Here is an 18,088-nt window from a genome sequence, read left to right as displayed (position 1 = left end):
TATGACAATATAATGAATAATGACACTTGAGAGCTAGTGGATCGACCAGCAAAGCGGAAGGTTATTGACACCAAGTGGATTTGGAAGGTAAAGTACAAGGCTGATGGTACCTTAGAAAAGTACAAAGCTAGACTGGTTTCCCAAGGATTTTCACAAGTTGAAGGGTTTGATTTTCAAGAGTCATTTTTCCCAACTGCTAGAATAACCACTATTCGCACGGTACTTGCAGTGGCTACCCACAAGAAGTGGCTAGTGTACCAAATGGATGTTAAGTCAGTGTTCTTAAATGGTGACCTCAAGGAGGAGGTGTACCTGGCTCAGCCACCAGGGTTTGAGGCCCCCCATTCTGAGAACAAAGTGTGTAAGCTAAATAAGGCATTGTATGGGCTAAAACAAGCCCCCAAATCATGGTACCAGCGGGGATAGATAAGTTCTTTTTAAACCTAAACTTCAAAAGAAGTGCCTCAGATGCTAACTTGTATGTTTACAGGGATGGTAAAAAGTTTGTAGTGATTGTCCTATATGTGGACAGCCTTCTTATTATAGGTGACTATGAAGATATGATCAACCAAACTCGAAAGGCTTTGAGTTCTGAGTTTGAAATGATAGACTTGGGCTTGTTGCACTATTGTTTGGGGATTGAAGTCTAGCAAGAGCCAGGAAAGATCTTTATCTCTCAAAAGAAGTATTCATGGGAGATCTTGAAGGCATTTGGCATGACCGAGTGCAAGGAGATAGCTACACCTATGGAGGTGAATGCAAAGTTATCCATCAAGGATACATCAGCACTAGCAGATATTGGGAGGTATAGCAGGTCTGATATACTTGTGTAACACCAGACCATCTATCAGTTTTGATGTTGTTGTTTTGAGTAGGTTCTCAAACAAACTTCATGAGAGTCATTGGAAGGCTGGGATGCGGGTGCTCAAATACTTGAAGGAAACTCTTGACTATGGTATCACATACAGTTTTAGAACTTCTCTTGTGGGGAACTGTGACTCAAATTGGGCAGGAGACAGTGATTCCAGGAAGTCAGTTTCTATTTATTGTTTCTCTTTGGGTTCAATAATTTTCTCTTGGATTAGTAAGAAGCAGCCAACAGTGGCATTGTCTTCTACCGAAGCAGAGTACAAGGCAGCTTGTTTTGCTACATGTGAAGCAATATGGTTGAGAAGGATTCTATGGCATATGGGAGTGCAGAATGAAGAATCAACTGTGCTGAGATGTCAGAATCAGAGTTGCATCGCCATTTCCAAAAATCTAGTGTTTCATGCACGCACCAAACATATAGAGATCCAGTATCACTATGTGTGTGATTTGATGGAGGATGGGATAGTGGAATTGGTCTATTGTCCAACAGAGGAGAATGGAGCAGATATCTTCACCAAAGCACTTACAAAGGATCAGCTTCAAGTTCATCTTCAAAGACTCGGCATTGGGCCAAGGAGATAGTTCACCTATGGGTGGACATTGAGAGGGGGTGTTAGATATGATCAATGCCCCACCCTCATTAGGTGCCACCAATGATCCATGATGCTCAAAGTTGTAAGGCCCTCATTATGAGGAGAAGCTAAATGTGAGCCCAGACATTGGTTGAGTCCTGACTTGTATATCAGATGAGGTCTATGTGAGCGGATGGCAAAAAGGTGATTGTTGTGGGTTTAATCTTTGGGTTAGACGGAATGGTTAAGCTGGTAGCAACTCGAGGTGTATTGCATCCAGTTGCGGGGTAAGGGAGTAAAAAGGGGCCCCTATTTTGGGGTTTGGGGGCCGTAGAAGTGGCCCTTGGCTAGGGGGTTCCAAGGGGGCCAGCGGCCCCCCTAGTGGGGGTCGCCCCCGGCCCGATGGTAAAGGGAGTATTCCCTGGAATATTCTCTGGCCAACTAGTGGAGGCTCATATGGTAGGTCGGTCAGGCCGACCTAACGGCCTTTGCAGGCTATAAAAGCTAAACCCCTTCACATCCATCCATCATTCATTCATCTTTCACCTAGTCAGAGTTGTTGTTCCAGCTAGCCTTAAGCTCTTCACCTATCTTCTATCTAGATCGCCATCTAAGCTTCACATAGTGGAAGCGCACGGGTGGACAGAGCCATCTTTGTATCAATTGTTTAGAGCTAAAGAATTTACTGATTCTCCTCTTATCTGTTGTGTACTCTCTATCTCTTTCTCAGATTCTGTTCTCTACACCGTGTAATATTTTTTACAACCTAATCACAATTCTCCCATATCGCTCCTTCTCCTCCCAATTCGGAGTGTTGTTTGCTACCTGTAAACTATAATCGTGTGTTGCGCAATTTTACCAATTCTACTTTTTGCATAAAAGCCTCCAAAAATGGCTGAAAGCCACTTTCTTTTTTTTACATGTCATCCTATTCTAAAAGTTTTCTACAGCTTTTGAATATTTACAAGAAATAATATCCAAAATATCAAAAATAGGCTAAACTTGTCCAAAAATCTAGTATTTTTGAACCATCCACACTACGAACACTGACACTAATGACTAATATGGCAATGACTCTCTAGATCAATAAGAAAATTGAATGATGATGCACTCTAGATTTATTCACATTGTGTCCATCTTAGTGGCACAACAACGTTGCCAAGGCCACAACGCATTACATGTGCCAAAAGTCATAACTTGATATGCAAAGGTACCAAATACAGTGATAAATGCCATTTTCAATTTATCTTCCTCTCCGATAGCTATTTGATTATAACTAGCAAAGCAATCCATAAATGAATAGATATCCCTACCTGCTATAATTGATCTAGACTTGAACCAATGAATAGCAGCAGATAGTAATCTTTGACTATTTTTTTATTGAGCTCCCTAAAATCTACACAAAGTCAAATTTGATTTTTTTGGTCTTGATAACTATTGGCAAATACCACTCCGTCTATTGTATAAGATATGTCAGGTGAGCCTTACGTAATTTTTGTAGCTCCTCAAATAGTTCATCCCTTAACTCAAAAGGCATACACCTCACTTTTTGTCAAATAGGATGGATATCTTCCTTCAAGGAAATAGTATGCACATTTAGACTAGGAAGAATATCCTTGAGCTTATCATAGCTCTAGATTAAAATACCACAAAATTATTCGATCAAGGACACCTAGTCCTTCCTCTCTTCCAAACAACTAAGCATATATCCTAATTTAATCAACCATGGATCATTCAATGTATCAAGATCTAGCTCAATTACATTCATGTCTTTAATTCTATTTTGATCTTCTATTGGCTCATTTAGAGTCACCTAATAAACATATTTTGTAGTGGACCCCTCTCTTGATTCAGCACTTCATGAAGTCTCATTTCCGGAAGGATCCTATAATACATCTAATTATGTTAAAGATAAGGGTACTCTCTCACTTTGAGGAGATTCAGAATATGCATCCACTATTACGAGTTTGGCATCTCTGCACAAAATCAAGCGACCAATGGGTATATCAACTTGATAATCGAATTGCAAGATCCATGGCCTCCCTGATAATACTTGATAGCTTAGCCACCCTACAAACCTAATAACCCAAATTTCCAAAATGCATTCCATATTAGCAAAAGTCACATGGACTTTGTTAATGTAGCCTTCTAGTTGTCTTAAGTTGTCGTTAGCTATCTAAAAAATTATGGAAGTATCCTTTTGGATTTCCAGTCCTAGCTTTTCCATCAATTCTAAACTCATAATATTGATGTAGGATCCCATATCCACAATGGTATGATCCACTAATATACCGTCAACATATGCTCCCAACCTTGGGTAATGTTTTTTATCATATTTAAACCAGTTTTCTCCCACATGGGCTATTCCTAAGGGTTCAACAATATACTCAGTGCAAAGGATCTTCTCAAACTCTTTATGCACTCTTGGAAGTAACTTGATTAGCTACAAGGGATTCACATTAGGCTCTACCTTGCAAAGAGAATTGCCTAAGTCAATTAGCAATGGTTCTCTATTTCTGCCAGACCATTCTTTCTCTTGGTCGGTGAACAGGCTTAGGTGCCTCTTTCTTGGCCTTTACCTTCTTCTTTGGAAGCTCCTTATTGGAGTCAACTTTACCACTAGTAGCTTTTAGAGGACTAGACTCCCATATTAGGGTTAACGCCTTAGGTTTCCTTATCATCCTGTTTAGGATTTTCCTCAATACATTTTACATTATCTCTAACACATTCCTTAACTTTCTATCCCTTTGTAATGGCTCATAAATTGGAAGCCTCAGTGTTGTTGACATCCATAGCTTTGTTAAGGCTAACACCACTACCACTAGGCAACTATTTTATGATAGCTTTTCCTCTCTATAATATTTGCTTTGGTCCCTCATTCTATTGAAGGTTATTCCCTTATACTTGATGATTAATTGGACTAGGCTACTTACTCCCTTGCTGAAGAGAGCTTATCTTACTCCAGCAAGTACTAGCTAGATGGTTGAACTTCCCATATATGTCACATTTAACATTAGGGTAGTTTCTTGAAAAGTGTGACCAACACACCACTTATGGCTAAATCTTGATGGACCACCCTCTTTGGGACATCAAATTTCTATTAAGTTTTATTGCTTCTTTAGAAAATTAACATCTACGACATTTGTCTATATTTCTCCATTATCATATCAATATAATACTTCATCATGTCTTTGACTTCATCCTAAGAACATTTGATGCACTAGACTCATAAACGTGATCATCTAATTGCTATTCAGCTCGCCTAACCACCTAATTTGAGATTGGCCCCATTGATTAATTGGCATGACATTAGGGTTCATCATTTGGCTTCTATTATTTAGTAGCACCATTTGGCTAACTAGTGGCATAGCAACATTAAGAGGATCCAACAGCATGGGCACATTCCGTATTACATTTCCTCTCCCATTCAAATTGGACATAGGTGTAATATTGCACCTTGACTTCCATTGATCATTACCAAATTATTTTTAGAAATTGGACTCAAATTTAGGTTTATCTAGATGCATAGGTTGTCAAGCATCATGTGGTGGGGGGACTTTCTTGAGCTGCTACCCCAAACACACACTGTATACACCAGAGGTAGCTCACTCAAGAACAAGAGAAGAGAGATAGAGGCCGAAACATTTTCTTGCTAATTTCTTCTTCTTCTTCCACACACACTATACAATGTACGCAAAGTATAGACAAGATACAACATAAAGGAAAGTTGCCTACTAAGTCAAAAAGTGCACAACAAACTACACTAATGGACTCGTGCTATACCTTTGCCAGCTATAGGTAGGTGTAACAAACTAAATAAAAAAAGTGATAAGTCAGTGGCCATGTGAGTATCATAATGACCACCAACATGCTAAGTGTAGACGTGCGGACCCATCTAGTCAAGCGGTCCATCATCAATGTCAGCACATGTTGAGCTTGCCATCTCAACACTCCCCCTCAAGCTCAACTCTATCTCTGCAACTCCAAGTAATCTTAGGAACTTCCAAGCTTCTCTGCACCCAATGCCTTTGTGAAATTGTCATCTATTTGATCCTCTGTGCTAACATATACCAAGTCAATCTCTCCTACAAGTACCTTCTCTCTCACAAAGTGGTAGTGCACCTCAATGTGTTTTGGCCTAGCATGAAACACCAGATTCCTAGCTAATTGTACGATGCTCATGTTCTCACGATGAATGAAAATTGGACCATCTCCTTGCATATCCAAATGACCTAATAACTTTTGCAGCCATACCACCTCACATGCTTCCATAGCAGTAACTCTATACTCGGTCTCCGTACTCGATAAACCAATTGTAGGTTGCTTTTTGCTACTCCATGTAACTGCTCCACTACCAAGGGAAAACATGAATCCACTAGTAGATCTTCTATCTGACATTCTACTAGCCTAATCTGCATTTGTTTATCCAAAGACTTGTACATCCTTGCATGCCTCATCAAAAATTCCATAATGTAAAGCGGACTTCACATATCTCAATAGATGTCTAACTACATCCAAATGAGACTTTCTAGGCATCTGCATAAACTGACTGACAAGGCCAACAGCATAGCTCAAGTCTAGCCTTGTGATAGTCATGTAAATCAAACTCCCTACTATCCTCCTAAACATAGTAGGGTCTTCTATCTCATCCCCAATGTCAACACTCAGCTTCACATTTTGCTCCAATGGTACTAAAAGAGGCTTACATGTTGTCATACCATACTTGGATAACATATCCAAGCCACACTTCCTTTGGGATAGCCATATACCATCATCACATCTAATCACCCCAATACCAAGAAAGTATCTTAGCTCACCCAAATCCTTCATCTCAAACTTCTTCTTCAAGAAGTCCTTAACTTCAACAATCTCATTGTCAGTGTCACCTGTAATAATCAAGTCATCCACATAAGTGACTATGATGACCAAACCTGTATCTCCCCTTCTCACATAAAGTGAGTGATCAGCATTAGAAATACAAAATCCAATATTGACAATATACTCTCCAATCTTGTTAGACCATGCTCTAGGTGCTTGCTTCAGCCCATAGAGTACCTTCTTCAACCTGCATACATATGTGGGTTGCTCTAAATCCTCATAACTTGTTAGTTGCTCCATATATAATTTTTCTTGCAATTCACCATGCAAGAAGCATTCTTAACATCCATTTGCTGCAAAATCCAACCTTTGGCTGCTACCATGGCAATCACACATCTAACAATTGTCATCCTAGCAACTGGACTAAATGTCTCTTCATAACTATGCCATATGTTTGAGCATAGCCTTTTGCAACCAGCCTAACCTTATACCTGCTAACTGAACCATATGCATTATGCTTGACTTTGTAAACCCACTTACAACCAATAGCTTTCTTACCCTTAGGAAAGGGTACCAAATCCCAAGTCTTATTAGCTTCTAATGCAGCCATCTCCTCATCCATTATTGCATCCCAATGAGCATAACCAGCAGCATCCTCAAAACAAGTGGGCTCAACGTCCTCAACTAGTTTCACCATATAAGCATAATGATGAGCTCCATAACCATCAAAGCCAAATCTTTTAACAAGGTATCTGACCCTGCTAGACATGGGTACCACTAGATCACTCGATGGAGCCTTTACATTACAATGAGCTCTTTGTACACCTAGTGCCTTGATTGAAGGAATACTAAGCTCATCATCCAAACTCTCTAAACCACTAGAATCTCCATCAAATCCCAAATGACTAGTAGATGCATCATTACCGTCTAGCACTTTCTTCTTTCCTTTATCTTTGCCTACAACACTTATAGATACATCTGAAGATGTGGGGCTACTCCTTAGTCTCCCCAGACCAAGAGCTCACTATAGGTATGGTACCAAATGATGTTTCTAGTCCACTAAGACTCCGTGATTCTTGCTTTTCTTTCTGCACATAGCTATCATGATCATTATCATCATCTAATATATCACGAGCAAGTGCATACCAACTACTCATCTCATCAAAAATAACATCCCTACTCACTCTGAACTTACCTATGACAGGGTTATAACAACGATACCCTTTCTTCACTAAAGAGTATCCAATAAAAATACATTTTTTAGTCATTGGATCAAGCTTCTTTCATAGCTCATCTGGCACATGAACATCTGCAACGCATCCAAATATCTTCAAGTGTAATACATCGGGCTTCTTGCCAGTAAAGCATTCTTCAGAAATCATCCCATGAATTTCAGCTGTGGGGATTCTATTCATAATATAGACAGTAGTATAGATAGCTTCAAACCAAAAATGATTTGGCATATTCTTTTCAACCATCAATGCCCATGCAACTTCTGCAAGAGAGGTACTCACCCCCTCCATCTAATCTCAAGCACTGCACTTTCAAGCCTGTTACTGTTTCAACAGCTGCCTTGAAATATTTGAAGTACTCAAATACATCACTCTTTTCCTTCATGAAATATACCCATAGCTTCCTTGAACATTCATTAATAAATGTGACAAAGTTGTTGAGATGGCAAGCTCAACACGTATAGACATTGATGATGGACCACCTAGCAAGATGATTCCACATGTCTACACTTAGCACATTGGTGGATATTATAATACTCGCATGGCCACTGACTTATCACTTATTATATTTAGTTTGTTACACCTACCTACAGTTGGCAAAGATATAACGTCAGTTGATTAGTGTAGTCAGTTATGTACTGTTTGACTTAGAAGGCCACTTTCCTTTATGTTGTATCTTATCTATACTTTGTGTATATTGTATAGTGTGTGGAAGAAGAAGAAGAAAAATTTTAAAAAAAATGTCTGGGCCTCCATCTCTCTTCTTCTATTCTTGAGTAAGCTTCCTCTTATGTATACAATGTGTGTTTGGCGCAACAGCTCAAGAAAATCCCCCCATCACGTGATTCATGACATGGTATCAGAGCCATGCCAATGAGAGAGGTTGATTTTGAAGGCTAAAGTGAAGGAGAAGAAGCAAGGTTCGAGCAAGCAAGCAATGGGTAAGAAGCTCTCCCATTCTTCCACTCTCTCTCTCTCTCTTGGATAGTGCCTGTGGAGGCACCGAAAGCAAGGTAGAGAAAAAATCTCAAATTGCTATGAGATTTGGTGTACAAGCAGAGCACTGTTTATTCTGTAGATTTACCCTTTAGGGCTTTCTCGCAGCTATTTTGGACGTTTGAGGTCGTTTCAGGCCCCGTTTTAGAGCTGCAAGGTTGTGGACAACAGTTTCAGGGTACACTATGATTTTGATAATACAATGTTGGAACATATCAAGAATGTAGAAACTTCACATGTAACTTGGACAATTTTTGAGAACTTGTTTTCAATTTATACAAAGGCACGAAAGATTCAACTCAAGCAAGAGTTGAATGCCGTGAAGAAAGAAAAAATGCATGTCAATGAGTATGTGTTGAAGGTGAGGAGCATTGCAAATGATTTAGCAACAATTGATGCAATGCATAATGATGATGATTTGGTTTCATCCACTTTGAGTGGCCTTAACAATGAGAAGGCATGCAAATCATTTGTTATTTCAGTATATGTATGGAAGCCATTTTCAGATTTTGAGGAGTTGATCTCTCTCATGATTACCAAAGAGATCAATATGCAAGGTGACTCATCTGAAAAAAATGGTGAACAGGTTCAGGCATTTTAATCAAGTTTAGGAAGGGGACGTGATAGATCCTCTTCGAGAGACCGTGGTGTGGGACGTGATGGCGATAATCAACAAAACAAGTTCAATCAGCAATTTGGTGAAATGTAGGTTTCAGGAGGCCAAGGAAACTTTAGAGGTAGGGGGAGCTCTAGAGAAAGAGGTGGATGGTAGAATAGAGATTCTAGAAATTCTGCTATTGTTTGCCATTATTAAGGCAAAACAGACCATATTGCAGCCCATTGCTATGCTAAGAAGGATGATATTTGTAGTGGCAAATTGCAGCAAGGAAACTATGCATTGTCTTCACAATAGAATGAAGACAAAAATGAGTGCCTATTTGTTATACAGCATATGATGAATGTAGTTACAGAAAAGGAGATACATGATTATGTATGGTATGTTGATTCAGGTGCATCTAATCATATGACCAATCATGTTGAATGGTTTGGAGAGATGCAGGACTTAAAGGCGTAGAGGCGGCCTCTAAAACTAAACTAAGACAAAAAGAGCAATTTTAAGGAAAGGCACCTCAAAAACTCTAAAAACTCTTGTAAAAGAGTGCCAGGATCCCACCTATGCTAGTTGTAAAAGAATAGACGGATATAGGCTTAGGGCATGAAGCAAGAAGAGAGAATTAGAAAAAGGGACCTTGCCACAATGGCCGATCATGTAAAAAGGGATGGGCGCCCATGGGGATTTTAGGGTTTGTATATATAAAGTTCAAAAAGTAAATGAAAGCTCATTCTTTGGTGTGTGGCTAACAAGAGCTCTCTTCTTCTTCTTCTCTTCTTCTCTTCTCCTTGCTTGTGTGTGCTCTTGAGAGAGGGAGTGTGAGAGTGTGAGAGAGTGAGTGTGTGGGAATTAGGGATCAAGAGGATGAAGCTCTTCACCATCTCCTCTTCCCTTCTTCTCTTCTCTTCTCTTCTCTTGCGCGCGAGGCTATGGTGGATGGAGCTTGGAGATGGAGAAGACTTGAGGATGCTTGAGCTAGCATCTAGGGTCGTGGAGCTATTGGTGGGTGCAAGAGAGAAGGAAACTCATATCGGTATCAAGGTAAGCTCACTACACTCGTAGGATCAACGGTGCGTCGACTATGTGAGATGTAGCCATTAGAGCTTCCTTGGGATGCTTGAAATAATAAGTGGTCCGTGGGTCTTGGCGGTTGAGCAAAAGCTCCCACACTTTGGTTCCATTGCCAAGACTAACGGATTCAAGCTGGAGTGCTTGTGCGCCTCATATCGAGCATCGAAGTAAGGGATTCCTCCCCAAAATAGAGCTTGAGATAGGTAGGAAGTTTGGGTGTTTTGATCTTCAAAACAAGTATTTTGGGTTAGTTTGTTTGTTGAGGATTGGAAAACATGGAGAAATCATTCTAGTTTGTTGCTTTCGATTCTTGTTGCATTTAGTATAGGATAGGATTAGGAAACCGAATCGGGAAAGGGTAGCGTTTACTATTGTAAAATAGGGCAAAATAGGGCATAAATCATGCAAAAAATGACAAAAATCTTTCTTGGAATGCTTAATGTCGGCAAGTGAGTGATTGGGAGCATCAAAACCTTACCCGGGAAGGGGTTTAAGATCCAAGAGGCCAAGGGAGAGCTCATTTGCAACTATTGCAGTGAGAGAGAGAGAGAGAGCCCCCGCAAAGATTTGATTCGATCTCGTCATCGGAGAGCCTACCGCTGACCACAGGTATACCAATCAATTCCCTTGGTACATTAGTTAGGATCTGGAAGTTTGTCCTTGGAGTGATTGTCTAAATCACAATATTTGATCAAAATCATTGTCACACGGCATTCGTCATGCCGTGTTCGGCCCGTTCGAGCGGCCATTTTTGGGCCCAATCCCAGACTTGGCCCTTGGCCCTTGCCATTTGGCCGGCTCAACCCGAAAACCCTAATTGGCCCTCGGCCCGAAGTCCACTCTGCCCTCGGCCCAAGACCTAACTCGGCCCGGTCTGAGTGATGGCACTCGGCCCTCGGCCCGCGAAAAGTTCTGCCCTTGGACCAATGTGATTCAGCCCGTCTGAGTCACCTACTCGGCCCCTACAATGCAAACCATTTGGGTCGAGTGTGAATTTGCCTCAACTTTTCAAAAATTTGACCTAACCCAGCTAGAGCTCAGTAGCACAAACTGTCGCAAGCCCTCCTGATGCTCAAAACCTAATTCTGACGCACGGAATAGACAAAATCGTAAGGTGCAACCGCTTAGCAGCTTGAGTGGGCTGTCATGAGACCTAAAGATCTAGAGACCTAGAGGCAACCCGCTGAGCCACAAAACCCTAATTGGATCCAAAAATGGGCAAGGCAACGTAACCGAAAAGCCCTAAACCCCATCAAGATGGCTGGAGAAGTGATCAACAAAGCCTATCAACCCCAAAACAAAGCAAGGGTGCGTAAGACGCTTAGAGACTGTTTACCACACTCACCTTGAATTTCCGCACTTGAAGTGCACTTAAGGAAAACTAAAAGCCTGATTGAGCACATGTGTACTGGAAAGAACACACACACTGAGTGGAGAAGAATTGAGGAATGTATTTTAATAAGTCAAGGAACTCACTCAGATAAGCCACCCAAGGAACCCACCAATAGGAGAGAACCCACAGAAGACGGAGACACACAAAGCAGGACCAAGCAAGCGGCGCCAACGAAGTGGATCTGAAAAATCTACTCAACCTTATCGATAGCTTGGTGGAGCACAAGAACTCAACTATGGCAAAAAATAGCTCAAACCATAGGTCTAACAAGGAACTTGACTTTGGCCTCTTCCTACATGATATTTAACAGCTGGTCAGCAGCTACGATACGCACGCCCGCTATGAGCACAATTGCCTAATAGCAGATGCTATCATCGCAGACTTAGAAGAAGAGAGAAAGCTAGCCTACAAAGCATTGCAAAGCATGGTCGAATACAATATAGACCAACATGCTAGGAGCCAAAGACAAAGCATGGAGTTATGAGAGGTGTAGCAAGTGCTGAACTTAGCTAATAGAAACCGAACAGATCACGAGAGAGCCTTAGAAGGAGACCTAATGCTGAGAGAGCTTCTCATGAAGCAGCTGCTAAACAACACCACAGCAAAGCAGAGTGTTGCAGCATTGGCGACATCACTACTGGCAGAATTAGGAGCAACCCAAGGCTCTAAGAGCCAGCCTAAAATCCCAATAGTCGTAAAGCAGCTTGACAAGTACCAACCCCACGACAATCCGTACAGCTTTGTAGAGCCGTTTGAGCAAGTATGCGAAGCCAACGGCCTTAGCGACCTGACTCAACGCTCTCAAGCGTGTGGGCTCTGCTTAGGTGACAAGGCTAGGACTTGGTATACAAGCTTAGATGCCGCAGAGCGAGCAAATTTCAATGGCCTCAAGAATTTCTTCATCAAGAGATTTTCCGAGCCTAGATACTCTAACAATCTACTAGTATGACTTATGAATGTCAAGCAGAAAGAGGAGGACATTCGCGATTACGTAACCCATGTGAGGAGTCTCTTCAAGAGAAACCCTATGGGCGAACGACCAACTGAAAGAGTAGTTTCAATTGTGTTCATTAACGGAATTCAAAACGAGGAACTATCTAAGGCTTTGGCAACCAACTCGAGCTTGCAGCGAGATACGCTAGCTAGGGTTTTTGAGGAAGCCATCAGAGTTGATGATCAGCTAAAAGAGCGGAGCTCCAAGAGCTCCAACTCAAAAGAAGCCTACTCGCGAAGTTCAGAAAGAGTGTCAACCTCTAGTAAATGACCAGCCCCATCATCCCAAGATAAGGGGAAAGCCATCGAGCAAACTAAGACTTAGCTAATGTCAAGATGGAGATAGCCAAGCTGCAAGACATGTGGAGATGAACAACATGCCCACACGTCCAATGTGTGTACTATGGCGGAAACCATTTGCCGAGCGAGTGTCAAGACCCTCGGTCAAGACCTTGCGCTAACTGTGGTAGGTACGATCATGGCATCATGCATTGCAGATTATCCAAAAGGATTTTGTACTCCCAACCATACAATCAATCTTACCTAGCAAATAGGCTGCAGCCACTCTTTGGAAGGGGAGCACCATTGGCCCTTCCTGCACCCAACGGCATTAAGTCGGCTGTCCCTAGGGTGGACATAGACCCCATAGGCATACCTAGACCGCCTGGTCCCTATGTGACCCATCCACCGAGTGATACTCCAGTCCACTACGTGGAAGAGGCTTACTTATACCCTTATGTCTCTCACAATGACGAGGGCAATGCAATCCTTATGGATTATTGACTAGTACCGGTGATGGCATTGGGGAGAGGACGAGGTAGAGGTCTAGGAGGGCAAATGCAAGATCCAATCATATGTTGGACTTGTGGTCACCCAGGTCATGTCTCATCACGTTGCCCCAAGAGGGAGCAGCAGAACAGAGACAAAGCTGATCTAAGGTGCGTTGAGTGCAGAATTACCCATCTCTTTGTCGATTGTCCAAAGCGAAAACCTTCTTCAAGTTTAGCCCATGTACCATCTGTCCCATTGGGGTTGTTCGGTGTCGACAACCTTGATGGGGAGGCCACATCTATCCCATTGCAATTCATGATCCATGCCTAGATGAAGCAGGTCAGCATATCACTACCAAGACCCAGCAACTTCGATGCAGCCTCGATAGGGAAGAAGAGTTGCAGGCAGAGAAAGAAGAGGTCAGAAGTTAAGATCGCACTGAAAACTGAGAGTGCTACAACTCTCCTTGTTGGAAAGAAGGTTACAAACATAGAGGTAGAAACTTTAGTCCCCAAGTTGGCCGAAAAGAAAAGTGCCAATGTAGGGGAATACCCGCATCTGGAGCACCAACTCGAGGCCATAGAGAAAGTGAAGGACTGGGTGAAAGAGGCCCAAGGGCATTTAAGGGACGCTGAGCACATCCTAGAGGACGAGATCGATGATCTCCCCATCATAAGTACACTGGTCCCACCCCCTCAACCAAAGTCAAGAGATGCAACCGCACCACAAGCAGCACCGCTTAGACCAAGCCTTGATGCTGTAGGCCCACAAATCAATCACGGTCATTGGCTAGGACAATCCAGTTTAGGAGAGAGACGAGCAGCCAACAATCTCCTTACCACGCTAGTGACCACCCCTATGACGTTAAGCCTAGGAGATATTGAGATGACAAGCTCAACACATGCGGACTTTAATGATGGACTGCCTGGTTAGATGGGTCCATGTATCTACACTTAGCACGTCGATGGTCATTATGACTCTCATATGGCCACTAACTCATTACTTATTATATTCATATTGTTACACCTATTTACAACTAGCATAGTTATAGCGCCAGTCGACTAGTGTAGTTGGTTATGCATTGTTTGACTTAATAGGCCACTTTCCTTTATGTTGTATCTTATCTATACTTTGTGTACATTGTAAAGTGTGTGGAAGAAGAAGAAAAAACCAACAAGAAAACGTTTTGGCCTCCATCTCTCTTCTTGTCTCTTGAGTGAGCTTCTCCTTGTGCATTCTGTGTGTGTTTGGCGCAGCACCTTGAGCAAGTCCCCCCACCATGTGATTCTTGACATGGTATCAGAGCTGCACCACTCATTGAAGCTGGTTTTGAAGGCTAAAGAGAAGGAGAGGAGCCAAGGATTCGAGCAAGCAAGAAACGGGTAAGAAGCTCTTCCATTCTCTACTTCTTCTCTTGGATAGTGCCTGTACAGGCACCGAAAGTAGGGCAGAGCAAAAATCTCAAATTGCAGTGAGATTTGGTGTGCGCGAAGAGCGTTGTGTATTTTAAAAATCAGCCCTCTAGGGCTTGCCCACTACTATTTTGGCCATCCGATGTCATTTCAGGCCCCATTTTAGACTCGCAAGGTTGCAAACAACAATTTGAGGTATCCTGCAATTTCAGTTGTGTCTATTGTATACAAGTGCACAAGTTACAGATTTCAGATTTGTAAGTTCAAATGTGTTTACCACTGAATAAACACAAGGTTTATCTGCAAACTAGTTACAGATTGCATGTATTGTTGAGCAGACAGTGAAAAAGGTTGTCTGGTGTATTGTTGTGCACTACAGGTCGAGGGTTGTAGAAGATTTGCTTGCTGTTTGGTATTAGTTTTGTGATAATGGCAAAGAACAATGGAAACCCCATCATTGAGAAGCTCAACAAGAACAACTACCCTTCATGGAAGTTCCGTGTCATAAACTTCCTTATTGGAAAAGGCCTCTACGAGTTTGTTTCAGATGAAGAAAAGGAGCCGGAGGTGAGTGATCCTCCAACTACAGAAGAGACAAAGGCACGAAAGGAATGGAATGCAAAAGACAAAAAGGTCATATATTGGCTATCTGCAATAATTGACAATAATGGGACATATTAGAAATGCAGAGAATTCATATGTAGCTTGGACCATACTTGAAAGTATGTTTTTCGTAAATACAAAGGCACGAAAGATTCAACTCAAGCAAGAGTTGAATACATTGAAGAAAGGGAAGATGTCTATCAATGAATATGTACTAAAGGTAAGGAGCATTGCAAATGCCTTGGCAGTGATTGATGCAATGCCTGATGATGATGATTTGGTGACATCTACCTTGGGTGGACTTAACAATGAAAAGGCTTGGAAGTCTTTTGTAACTTCCATATATGTCAAAAAGCCATTTCCAGATTTCGATGAGTCGGTCTCCCTTATGATCACTGAAGAGATCAACATGCAGAGTGAGACATCTGAAAGAAGTGGTAAACAAGTCCAAGCTTTCTACTCCAGTTCAAGAAGGGGATGTGGTAGGTTCTCTTCCAGAGGCCGTGGTACAGGACGTGGTAGTGACAACCAGAAAAATAGATTGAATTAGCAATTTGGTGATATGCAGGTTTCAGGAGGTCATGGTAACTTTAGAGGCAGGGGGAGCTTTAGAGGAAGAGGTGGATGGTAGAACAGAGGTTCTAACAACTCTGGTATTGTGTGTCACTACTATGGAAAAACATGTCATATTGCAGCCCAATGTTATGCTAAGAAAGATGATATTCACAGTGGTAAGTTGCAGCAAGGAAACTATGCATCGTCTTCATGACAGAATAAAGACAAAAATGAATGTCTGTTTGTTATGTAGCATATGTTGAAAGTTGTTATAGGAAAGGGAACGCATGATGATGTTTGGTATGTTGATTCAAGTGCATCCAATCATATGACCAACCATGCAGAATGGTTTGGAGAGATGCAGGATTTGCAAAATACAGGTTATGTGCAGACGGGTGATGATTCATGCAACCCAATCTCACACATTGGAAAAGTTCCCTTGTCCTTGCATGATGGTAAGACAAAGAATCTTTTAGATGTATTACATGTGCCATCTATTACAAAGAACTTGGTGTCAATCGGTCAGATGGAAGAGCAAGGGCTGCAAGTCAGATTTATTTCAAAGGGCTGCTTTGTAAAGACTTCAATGACAAGTGTAGGTTGGTTGCAAAGGGAAGTAGAGTCGGACGCATGTTTACTCTAGATGCTGGAATTCCTACTATGAATGTTACTATGTATGCTAAAGGAAAAGGTGTTTTTGCAGATATTGAAATTTGGCACAAATGCATTGGATATGCAAATGTACAAAGGCTGAAATTAATGCAGTCCAAAGGGTTGGTTACAGGTTTGCCTACATTTAGAATTGCATAATTTCATAAGGTATGCGAAGCATGTTAGTTTGTAAGCAGGCAAAACAACCCTTTTCACATGACAGAGATGTAAGAAGAAATATCCTTGATGTTGTGCATACAGATATTTGGGGGCCTACACAAAATGTATCTCTTGGAGGCAATTTATACTTTGTCACATTCATTGATGATTTTTCTAGAAAGATGTGGGTATATTTTATGAAGGAAAAGAGTGAAGTGTTGAGCACTTTAGAACTTTCAAGGCTGCAGTTGAAAGAGAAACAGGCTTGAAAGTAAAGTTCTTGAGGTCAGATGGAGAGGGAGAGTACCTCTCGAATGATTTCAATGATTTTCTGAGGTCTCATGGAATAAAGAGACAGTTCACATGCAGGTATACCCCACAGCAAAATGGGGTTGCAGAAAGGAAAAACATGCATATTGCAGAAGTTGCACGCGCCCTGATGGCTGAAAAGAATATGCCTAAGCATTTTTGGTCTGAAGCTATTCATGTTGTTATTTATATTATGAACAGAACTCCCACAGCTGCAATTCATGGTATGACCCCCGAAGAATGTTTTACAGGTAAGAAGCCTGATGTCTCAAACTTGAAAGTGTTTGACTGTATTGCATATGTTCATGTGCCAGATGAGTTGTTGAAGAAACTGGATCCAAAGGCTGAAAAGTGTGTCTTTCTTGGATACTCTTTAGAGCAGAAAGGGTATCACTATTATAACCCTATCACATGTAAGTTCAGAGTGAGCAGGGATATCATCTTTGATGAAATGAGCAATTGGTATGCATCTAGTGATGATGCATTGGATGATGATGATGATCATGACACTCATGTGTAGGCTGAAAAGAAAGAATCACAGACTCTTAGTGGACCAGAGACATCGTCTGGTAGTCCTTGGTTTGGTAGACTAAGGAGTAGCTCTACATCTTCAGGTGCATCTAGTAGCACTACAAGTAAAGAAAAAGGAAAGAATAAAGTGCCAGATGGCATTTATACAGTTCTTGATGGAGACTCCAGTGGCTCAAAGAGCTTGGATGATGAGCTTAGCATTCCTTCAGTGAGGACTCCAGGTGTGCAAAGATAAAGCATCAATGCAAAGACTCCATTGAGTGATCCAGTGGTATGCAGGTCTAGCAAGGTGAGATACCATGTTAACAGATTTGGTTTTGAAGGTTATGCAGCTCACCATTATGCTTATATGGTGAAAGTTATTGAGGATGTTGAGCCCACATGTTTTGAGGAGGCTATTGGTCATGCTCATTAGGATGCAGCAATGGATGAGGAGATGGCTGCATTAGAGGCCAATAAGACTTGGGATCTAGTATCATTGCCAAAGGGCAAGAAAGCTATTGGATGTAAGTGGGTTTATAAGATTAAGCATAATCCAG

Source organism: Lygodium microphyllum, chromosome 3 (genome assembly GCF_053477565.2).
Source record: "Lygodium microphyllum isolate KBCC chromosome 3, Lygodium_microphyllum_v1.1.10, whole genome shotgun sequence".
Taxonomy (NCBI): Eukaryota; Viridiplantae; Streptophyta; class Polypodiopsida; order Schizaeales; family Lygodiaceae; genus Lygodium; species Lygodium microphyllum.
The sequence above is the reverse complement of the archived record's forward strand: the minus strand, read 5'-3'. Positions refer to the sequence as shown.